Raw genomic sequence first — 10,960 nt, 5'->3', positions numbered from 1 at the left:
GTGGGGGGAGACATGCTTATATGGCTTTGCTGATGTCCATTATCTTACATATATGCATAACTCTCTAAGGACACATAACAAATAAGCAGACTTCTTTTTCTTCTTCTTCTCCTCCTCCTCCTCCTCCTTTTTCTTCTCCACACATATAGGCACATATATGGACATTTATATACAAATTTGCATAAATAAATATATGTATGTATATGTAGAAATCTTTGCTTGTTATGTCCCTTATTTTTTTAAGGGGCATCATCCTGTATATGTATATAAACAGTGATCCCCCTCATAATATAGAGATATAAATGTAAAGAATTAATTGTTATTTGAGGTTTTTGCATGCACTGGCCTGGGGCTCCGCAAACCGCATGGTGCTCCACCCACTGGTTGTGGCCGTTGCCAGGGCTCTGGCACCTCACGTCATTACCACCCACAGACGCCTACATGGGCCTGACAAAATTATAATGATTGGAAGCCTAGTGAGGGCAGTCATGTGACTGTCAGAGCGGCCATCCCATTGTCTGGGGCTGTGTGGGGTGTTTCTAGGTTTGGGGGAGGAGAATTGGGCATTCTACTTGGAGGCTGGAAAGCGACAAGTGTTCTGCTGCGTATTTTCAGCTGATTCCTGGGCGGTGGTATTTTTTCGGGTATTATAATTTCCCTTTCTCCATTTTATTTCCTTTCCCTTGATCCTACTGATCCTGTTTGTGTTGGTTTTTTTGAAGTTCATTCTTGTTAAAATAAATCTTGTTCTATTTTGAGGGAGGCTGCCGGTTTCCTTCCTTGCCCCAATATTGCGGCGAGCCGCTTAGCTAGCACTCCCCAATTAAAAATTGTTCCCCACATATACATATAATCAATCATATGTATATATACTATGTGTATATATTAAAATATAAATAGCAGCATATATTAAATATACTACATAATATACACTACATGTGTATAGTATATGCATACTCTCTCTATACACACACACACACACACATATTCATTGATATAGAGAATCTATTCTACCAATGTAGATAGGCAGCTGGAGTACTTAGAGGTTGAGTGATTGCCCAGGGTCTTAAAGTCAGTATATGTAAATAGAATTAAATCTAGGTATTCCTGATTCCAAAACTGTCTGCCTTTCATAATAATAGTAATAGCTAATATTTATATAGTAAAGATTTGTTTACGTATTTGGAAACTTAGGCTGAAAGGTTAAGTAACTTGTTCACAGTCATAGAGCTAATCTGTGTCTGATAGAAATTAAATTTAGATGCTTCCTTGAAGTCTTGTATTCTATCCACCACACTACCTAGCTATATACACCCAGATCCACAACCACACACACACACACACACACACACACACACACACACACACACACACACACACACACACACACACGGGAGGTGTACTGGTAACAAGAAGAGTTTTATGGCTCTCCAAGAAGAAAAATGTACTCACTACACACTTTTAAGTTTAATCTGCAGTACTACCTACATGGTAAAGTGGATAGGGTACTGACCTTAGAGTCAGAAAGACCTGACTTCAAATTGTCTGGCCTCAGACAATTATTAGCTGTGTAATCTTGGACCAGTCAATTAACCTCGGTCTCAGTTTCCTCAACTGTAAAGTGGGAATAACAACAGCATGTATTTCCTAGGATTGTTGTGAGGATTAAATGAGATAATATTTGTAGAGCGACTGGCACATAGTAGGCACTATATAAATACTAGCTGTTATTATTTTTGTTGTTGTTATTCTCCATTACTTTTTTTTTGATGAGGCAATTGGGGTTAAGTGACTTGCCCAGGGTCACACAGCTAGTACGTGTTAAGTGTCTGAGGTCGAATTTGAACTCAGGTCCTCCTGAATCCAGGGCCAGTGCACTATCCATTGCGCCACCTAGCTGCCCCCTTCCATTACTTTCTTAAGTCTAGAAATCAACAAAACAATAAATCAAGCCCTGATTTGTAGTGTTTGCTTATTTCTGAAGTATAAATGCTCACACTGAAAATTTGATAATTGCCTCTCCTGAGCTGGTTCCAAGCTGGCTCCCCCACAACCTTGCATTGTGTGTATGAGTATCTGCAAATTCCATAGCCCTATATGGGAGAGCTAAAGTCAAGAAGGAAACCTTTGTATTGAATAGCATACATAAGCACATTACAGTCGATCACTTGTCACCCATCATCTTGACACCTGGCACCCTTATCCTTAAGTTGCTAATGGTCACTGTACTCATCATTGCACCCTCCCATTCATTATCCTTTGAGTCACCTGTAGCCTTGACTTTTGTGAGGAAGAGTGTAATTCATAGACATGGAGCATAACCAGAATAACAAACCACCATCAAAGACAAAATTCTCTTGGCTTCCATTAATGTAGAAGCAACATTATCACTTTTTTAGTTAATAAGCTGTTCAGGAGAAAGGTTATTTTTGAGACTAAATAAAAAACACCAAGAACAAATTGCAGATGGCAATGTTATACCAAAAACTCTTTGCCCCTGTTTGTTATAGGTCTAGCCTAACCATTTCCATTCGGGAATTCTGGCTAGCAAGCAAGCCCAGGTTTGATTCTATTTCACAAGTTGTTTTCCACCTGGGAGGTGTTAGGTGATCTGGGCATGCCCTCGACAAGCCCCTCAGGGTGCTTCCTCATTAGGTGCTCTGGGCTTACTCCAAGCCACATTGCATGGAAAAAAGGGAAAAGCAAAGTCCCTTGCTTTCCCACAGCATCTTTACTTCAATAACAATTCACTGGGGGCCATGACCTCAGCCTAGTACACATGAAGCTCTTTCCATCCTTCCTCAAGCCTGATTTTTTGTTTTGTTTTTGTTTTGTTTGCTTTTTTGCAGGGCAATGAGGGTTAAGTGACTTGCCCACGGTCACACAGCTAGTTAGTGTTAAGTATCTGAGGCTGCATTTGAATTCAGGTCCTCCTGAATCCAGGGCTGGTGCTTTATCCACTGCGCCACCTAGCTGCCCCTCAAGCCTGACTGTTGAGCCACAAGACTTCTTAGCTGCTGCCTCCTCAGTTAATTGTGCAATCCCCAAATTGCCACCAAGTCCCAAATGTATTTTTAGTTTTGTGACTTTCCCTAAGTTCTTGGTCCTTGTCTCAGCAAGGCTGCTCCGAGTTTAAAGAATAGTTTGGTTGGCAATGCTTCCAGATCTAGAAGGACCTTTACTCCCTCCCAGAAGCTGCTTCCTTTAGCTTCTGTTTGGGCCCTGTAGGTTATGCTCCACATCTGCTACAAGCATGCCCTTAATCCATTTGGGTCCTATCCTGGCCCTTGGTCTCTTGGAAAAATAAGTCATTTTCCTTTCTGGGTCCCAAAGATTCCTCCTCTGTTTTTCAAGCTGCCCAGCACTGACCTATCTGTCACCTCTATTGCTCCTCCTAGAGATTTCTATGGCTCCTGGCCTGGCATGTCCTGAGTTCAGTGAAGGATTAAGTCCACCAGCTCAGGTTACCACCTCTGCCCACATCCCCTTTTCTCTTTAATGACTCATCACTCAGGTGTTCTGGGAGGGGGGGGGGCAGGAGTGAAACTTTGCCCAAAGTTCCTTAATCACATTCTTAGGTACATGATATTTTAAAACTAAGACTCAAAATCCCCAATGAGAGTAAGAGGAGATAATATCCTTTACATCCTCTTAATATGAACAGTGGTTTCTATACTGGGATATTATAAGGTCCTTAACTCTTATCAAAGGCAGAGGGGGAAAAATTACAACCCAAAAGGCATTATTGTTGTAACAAAGAAATGGGAACAAGATGGGGAACGACAGCCTAAATTTTGGTATGTGAATACAATGAATTATTATTGTGTAACAAGAAATGACAAAAGGGCCATCCCTTTTAAGAGAATTTGGGTAAGAGTTATATGAACTGATCCAGAGTAAAGTGAGGGGCAGCTAGGTGGCGCAGTGGATAAAGCACCGGCCCTGGATTTAGGAGGACCTGAGTTCAAATCCGGCCTCAGACACTTGACATACTTACTAGCTGTGTGACCCTGGGCAAGTCACTTAACCCTCATTGCCCCGCAAAAAACAAAACAAAAACCCAGAGTAAAGTGAGCAAAAGTAGAAGAACTATACACACAATAACTACAATAATGGAAGAGATGACAATTTTGAAGGACCCAAGAACTGTGATTTAATGTAACAATAAATCATGATTCCAAGAAACTGACAATGAAACAGGCTCCTCACCTCTTGACACAGAGGCAATGAACTAGCAGTTTAGAATGGGATGTTCGTTTTCATCAAAGACCAATGGTGCAAATTTTATTTGTTTGTATTTATTTCTCACAAAAGAGGGGTTTTATTTTCTATGGATGTAGAGAGAATTGTGGGGATAGAATGGATAGTAGTAATAATAGTGGCCCCCAAAAAAGAACAAAATAAAAAGAAGAATGTCAATCAAACATTAAAAATGCACTGAAAAAGGGCAGCTAGGTGGCTCAGTGGATAGAGCACTGGCCCTGGATTCAGGAGGACCTGAGTTCAAATCCAGCATCAGACAATTGACACTTACTACCTGTGTGACCCTGGGCAAGTCACTTAACCCCAATTGCCTCACCAAAAAACAAAACAAAACGAACAAAAATGCACTGAAAAGAGCAGAAGGGGACAGTAGGGGACACAGACAGTCAGGGAAATGTTGCTATTACTGTATATTATTGTATACTATAAAGACAAGTTGTACATAATGGAGTTTCATGGATTCATTATATTCTTTTTCTGTTCTTTGCATAGAGAAATATTTGTGTTTGGTGATGTTTGGTAAACTCAAGACAAAAAAGGAATTTTTAAAAATACCATCACCTCTTATTCTTCCTTGGTGAAATTCTTTGGCATATAAGGAAATGATATGCTACTCTATCCCATCAAGTTTTACCACAGAGTTTGTGTCACCACATTATTTCCTGCACTTAGAATTTCTTTTGCTATAGATTTTTTGGAGGGTTTCCAAATTTATGATGTCAACAAGAAACAAGTTCAGGCTCATGAGATACACATCTTATGGCTGCAATAAGTGGATATTTATCACCAGTAGTCTCCCATGTGGCTTTCATCCATTCCCAATCAATAAAGACCTTTCCACTCTGAGACCTCACATAGCACTTTGTAACACTCTAATTCACTTATGTTTTATACACAAGAGAGACTGTACAGTATAGTGGATATCTGCCATGCTAGACTTAGAATCTGGGAGATTGGAGCAGCTAGGTGGCGTAGTGGATAGAGCACCGGCCCTGGAGTCAGGAGTACCTGAGTTCAAATCTGGCCTCAGACACTTAACACACACTTACCAGCTGTGTGACCCTGGGCAAGTCACTTAACCCCAACTGCCTCATTTAAAAAAAAAGAATCTGGGAGATTGCATTCAAATCTTATTTCTAAATATTTCCTAGTCATCTATAAAATGGGTTGAATAACACCTGTACTAGTATCCTCCTCACAGTGTTATAGTGGGGCCAAAAGGGAATAATATATGTGAAGCAATATGCAAACTTTGAAGTGCTATATAAATATTGGTTATCTCCTCTCCCAGATCCTCAGTTCTGATATCCAATAATGTTTGTTGAATTTAGTTCTATTTTGCTGGCATTGTCAGTTAGCAAAGCAAATACTTCAGGGCTCTCTTTCTTCCTTATGATTCACCTATTTTATATTTATATATTGCATTTTATATTTATGTATTATATGCCAGTTTCACTGCTCTTTTTGTGCTTCTGAAAATGAACAATGGATGGATGGATGGTTGGAAGGGTCAATGGGAGAATTAATAAATACAAAATGAAACAGCTAAGGTGTTATTTCAACATTTGCTATTCCTTTATCTTGTACACTTGTAAATACTTCAAGATACAGAACTTTGATCATTCTTTTTCCTTTCCCTTTCATATTCCTGGATGAAAATGAATGCCCCATTTTGCCCCTCTAGTCCATTTACTCTGTGTCAAGGGATGAGAAGCATACTTCATTATCAGTCATACATTAAAGGTCCCTTCTAGGTCTAAATGTATAGTCCTACTACCAGGAAAATTATAAATTATTGAAAACTATGATGCCTTTAACCCAAGAGACTTAAAAAAATAAGTCCTTTCTCTGTCACATGAGTGTGCCTATGGGCAAATCTCTTAGGCTGTCCACTAAGCAGCCCTCTAAGGCTATACAGGTGAATGTCAGTGTAACCACAAATCCATACACCCTCAAATGAATTGAATTGTAATTTGTATAGGTTATAAGGTAAAATGTCAGTGAACTGAAAATAGTTTAATTTTGCTAACATATATTTAACCTCTTATCTTTCACTAAGGATGAAATCACAGATTTATTAGATAAAAGATTTAGTGCTGGAAGCAACTCTGAGGTCACCTGATCCAACAATAATAATCCATATTGCTTTGATTTACTCTATTGTTGTTGTTCAGTTATGTATGTATATGTGTGTGTAGTCAAGGTGAGAGATGAGAAGTGCTTCCCTGGTGACCTCAAGATATCAAGAGGAAGCAAGGAAGGCCTCTAGCACAGTGGGGGGATCCTCTGTGGTGAAATTGTGGGAAGACTTGGACAAAAGTCAAAGAAGATGGCAGGTGTGGATGAGTACTTCATTGTAGAAGGGAACTTCCAAATATTTAACATCACAGATGCTTAGTACAGTACCTGGAACACAGCAGGTGCTTAATAAAAGTTTATTGACTGACTGATCATTAGAGTATTTGAGAAAGAGCCAAAAGCTACCTCTTTTCTTCTTTCACCCATCCCTCAGGGTTCTACCTTCTTGCAACAACCAGAACTATAATTTATCTTGACAAAACAGGGAGCTAGTGGTGACACAATGGGTAGGGTGCTGAGTTGGAGTCAAGAAGACCTGAGTTCATACGCCCAAAGGGCTATAGAATTGTGCATACCCTTTGATCCATCAATGCCACGCTAGGTTTCTATCCCCAAGACATCCCCCCAAAGAGAAAAAGACCTATTTGTACAAAAATATTTATAGCAGTTCTTTTTGTGGTGGTTAAGAATTGGAAATGAAAGGAATGCCCATCAATTGGGGAATGGCTAAACAAGCTGTGGTATATGATGGTGATGGAATGTTATTGAGCTATAAGAAATGACAAGCAGGATGATTTCAGAAAGGACTGGAAAAACTTGTATGAACTGATGTATAGTGAAGGGAGCAGGACCAGGAGAACGTTGTGCACAGTAATAGCAACACTGATGAACTGTGAATGACTTAACTATTCTCAGCGATATGATCCAAGACAAACCCAAAGGACTAATGATGAAGCTCCAAAGAAAGAACTGATAGTGATTGAATACAGACTGAAATGTGCTATTTTCCACTTTCATTTTTTTTCTTATATTCAAGTATACTTATACAAAATGACTATTAATGTTTTACATAATTGAATATATATAATCCATATCTCAAAGTGGGAAATATGGAACTCAAAACTTTAAATAAAAATGTTTATTATTTTTTAAAAAGAAGATCTGAATTCAAATATGACCTCGGACACTTACTAGTAGCTGTGTGACCTGGGCAAATCTGCCTCAGTTTCCTCAACTATAAAATGCGGATCATCATAGCACCTTTTTCTCTGAGTCATTGTGAAGATCAAATGAGATAATTGTAATGTTCCTAGCACAGTGCCTGGCACATAGTTAAGTGTTAATTAAGGTGAGAAAGGATATATTCTAGGCACACAGGGTAGAACATAGTTTGTGCAAAGACACAGAAATGGTAGATGGGGTGTTGAGTTTAGAAAGTAGCAAATGGGGGCAGCTAGGTGGCGCAGTGGATAAAGCACCGGCCCTGGATTCAGGAGTACCTGAGTTCAAATCCGGCCTCAGACACTTGACACTTACCAGCTGTGTGACCCTGGGCAAGTCACTTAACCCCCATTGCCCTGCAAAAAAAAAAAAAAAGAAAAAAAAAAAAGAAAGTAGCAAATGGGTCAGACTGGCTGAAAATAGAGTTGCAGGAAAAGAAAGAACATGAAATGAGTCCAGAAAGGGATGGGAAATCCAGACCATGGAGGAATTTAAGTGTCAGGCATTTTATCCTGGAAGTAATAGAAAATCACTAACATTACTGAACAGAGGAGTGACATAGACCTGTTTTAGGTATATTTGTTTAGTAGCCATGTGGAGGATAGATTGGAGAAGGGGAGATAGTAGAAGAGGCCACCATTTGGGACTTCACTAGAGAAGAAACAAGGTCTAGGGGCTAGGATAGTGACTGTGTGATCGGGCTAGGTGCAAGATGACAAGAGTTGACAACTGAGCCAATGTGGGGGCAGGGTAAAAGAGAAGGAAGAGTAAAGGATGGATGAATGAATGTAAAAATATTTGTTAAGAGCTTACTAAGAGGGGGTAGCTAGGCTGCTCAGTGGAGAAAGCACTGGCCCTTGGATTCAGGAGGACCTGAGTTCAAATTTGACCTCAGACACTTGACACTTACTAGCTGTGTGACCCTGGGCAAGTCACTTAACCCTCATTGCCCCACAAAAAAAAAGAGCTTACTAAATGCCAAGCATCACGTTAATTGCTGGGGATACAAGTACGAAAGTGAGCATTTCCCCTCCCCTCAATCTAATTGGAAGAGTGGAAGCATGTGATTGAGTGCTGGAAAAGGAAGGAACATTCTGTCTTGGAAGGTCCCAGGGATGGTAAATGGGGCAAGAGGGGAGTAGGCTGACATACCCTTTCTAGGATCAATGACAGGGTTGATTGTGTGTAACTCATGAGCAGGAAAGACAAGGGATGAAGAGTAGAGGGTACCTGCTATTCCACTTGGTGAGAAGATGACCTGGTAATGTTTAGGGACCCTCAACAGAAAGGGGGAAGTTTGGAGGAGGGATAGGAGTTTAAAGACATTTTGTACATGTTGAGTTTGAAATGTGAATACGACCTCCAGGTGATGTCCAGAATGCAGTTAGATATTCAGGGCTGAGCTTAGTAAATGTTTGCTGACTTCACTTGATTTGAATGTTTGCCAAGTGCCTAACATCAGTGTGCTTTAGAAATGCTGTTTTTGTCCCTCCACCCCACCCCCAGGGGTTGGGGTGGGGAGGGAGAGAGATGCTAAAGGAAAAAGATGGACAATGGATCTGTAATTTCATTGTTATTGGGAGCTCCCAATGGGAAAACTCCCTCTGCCAATGAACATGGGCACGGATTGACAAGTTCTAGTCTGAGAGAGGTTAAGTGAATCCTCTGGGGTAAGGTAGCCAGTACATTTTACAGACAAGCCTTAATCTTGGATCTTCCTTCCAGGAAGCCAGCTCTCCATCTACTAGGCCATACCACCCTCTCTTAGAAAAAAGTGATCACCAAAGAAGGTCCCTAAAATATGTTTGTTTTGGGGGAGGGGCTTTTTTGTGGGACAATGAGGGTTAAGTGACTTGCCCAGGGTCACACAGCTAGTAAGTGTCAAGTGTCTGAGGTCAGATTTGAACTCAGGTCCTCCTGAATCCAGGGCCAGTGCTTTATCCACTGTGCCAACTAGCTGCCCCCAAATATATATTTTTTTTAAAAAGAGGGCAAATACCTTCCTTTTGACTCAGGTTACACAGAGCTTCCCATTTTAAACTCTGACCATAATTGCAAGTTTCAGGTAAAATGATCACAAGTGGTGACACATGAAGCAGCAAGAGAGAAGTCACTGCTAGATCACTGGGAAGACTGAGGAATGTAGGACCATAAGATGAGATTTAAAACAAACACATTCCCAGTGACTCTAAAGGTCTCCCAGAGCACATCAGGAGGAATAAGAACATAACCTTTGTCCTTGACCTTGAATTATATAATGCCCATTTTGTTATATTGCTGTTGCCTTCCACCTAAAATTCACTGCATTTTATTGGAGAATTTGGTAAAGTTTAAAAAAAAGGTTTTGGCTTAAGCACTGTTATATAAACATAATTATATTCTTAAATACTTTTCTTGTCTCTCTGTGTTTTTTAATAAACAGCTTCCTGCTACATACTTTAGCAGCAATGACCTCCAGGGTCATTGGGAAGGCCTTCAGTGTCCTACCTACTTCCTCTCAGTGCCTTACCCACTTCCCTTCCATGCCCTATCCTTCCAATGATTTCATGTTATCTCCTACTGGCTCATTATTTACCCCTAACCCTCTCCACATATATTGTACTGCAAAAATTTTACTCTTTTCCCCCTATCTTCTAGATTTTCCTTGTCTCCACCATAAACACTTACTTGATTTATATCCAACAGTATGATACTAAATGTTGAACAGCCAGCTCTCCATGGTGGGGTGGAGGGAGAAGGGAGAAGGGATCCACTTCTGGGAGAAAACATACATATGTTTTATGCAGATCACACTTTTATGTTTAATTTGCATTATTAACATTTTATCCATTATTTTCTTATGTCTAGACAACCAATGAAGTGATAAATCAAGCCAGGATTTGTAGCATTTTCAGATTTCTGAGGTGTAAATGTTCACATGCAAAATTGAACAACTGGCAGGCTTATTTGAGCTTGATCTCTCTTATCATCAGTTAGATTACCTGACAAGCCCTTTATCCACTCTGTGTCCCATTTCTTCACAGATAAGACCTCAACTCCCTAAAGACCTAGGAAGCTCATCCTAGTTCCTGATTAGGTGTCAATTGGTTGTTAATGGCTTTAATGTAGGCTATTGGCATTTTAACTGAGGACTGCAAAAGATCTGGTGCTTTAAACTCAGAGGTCTTTAAGGAACCAGGATAGTTAGTAGAGGGCAATGCTTCTTAAACTGTGGGTCAAGACCCCATATGAGGTTGCGTAATTGAATGTGGGGGTTGTGGAAAAATTTGGCAATAGTAAAAGGTTATGTATATCTATTTTACATACTTATATACCTGGGCTTGCATAAAAATTTCTAGGCTGAAAAGGTGTCCAGTGGAAAAGTTTAAGAAGTCCTGGTGTAGGGGACTGGGTGGAT

Source organism: Dromiciops gliroides, chromosome 1 (assembly GCF_019393635.1).
Source record: "Dromiciops gliroides isolate mDroGli1 chromosome 1, mDroGli1.pri, whole genome shotgun sequence".
Lineage (NCBI taxonomy): Eukaryota > Metazoa > Chordata > Mammalia > Microbiotheria > Microbiotheriidae > Dromiciops > Dromiciops gliroides.
This window is presented reverse-complemented; position numbering follows the sequence as displayed.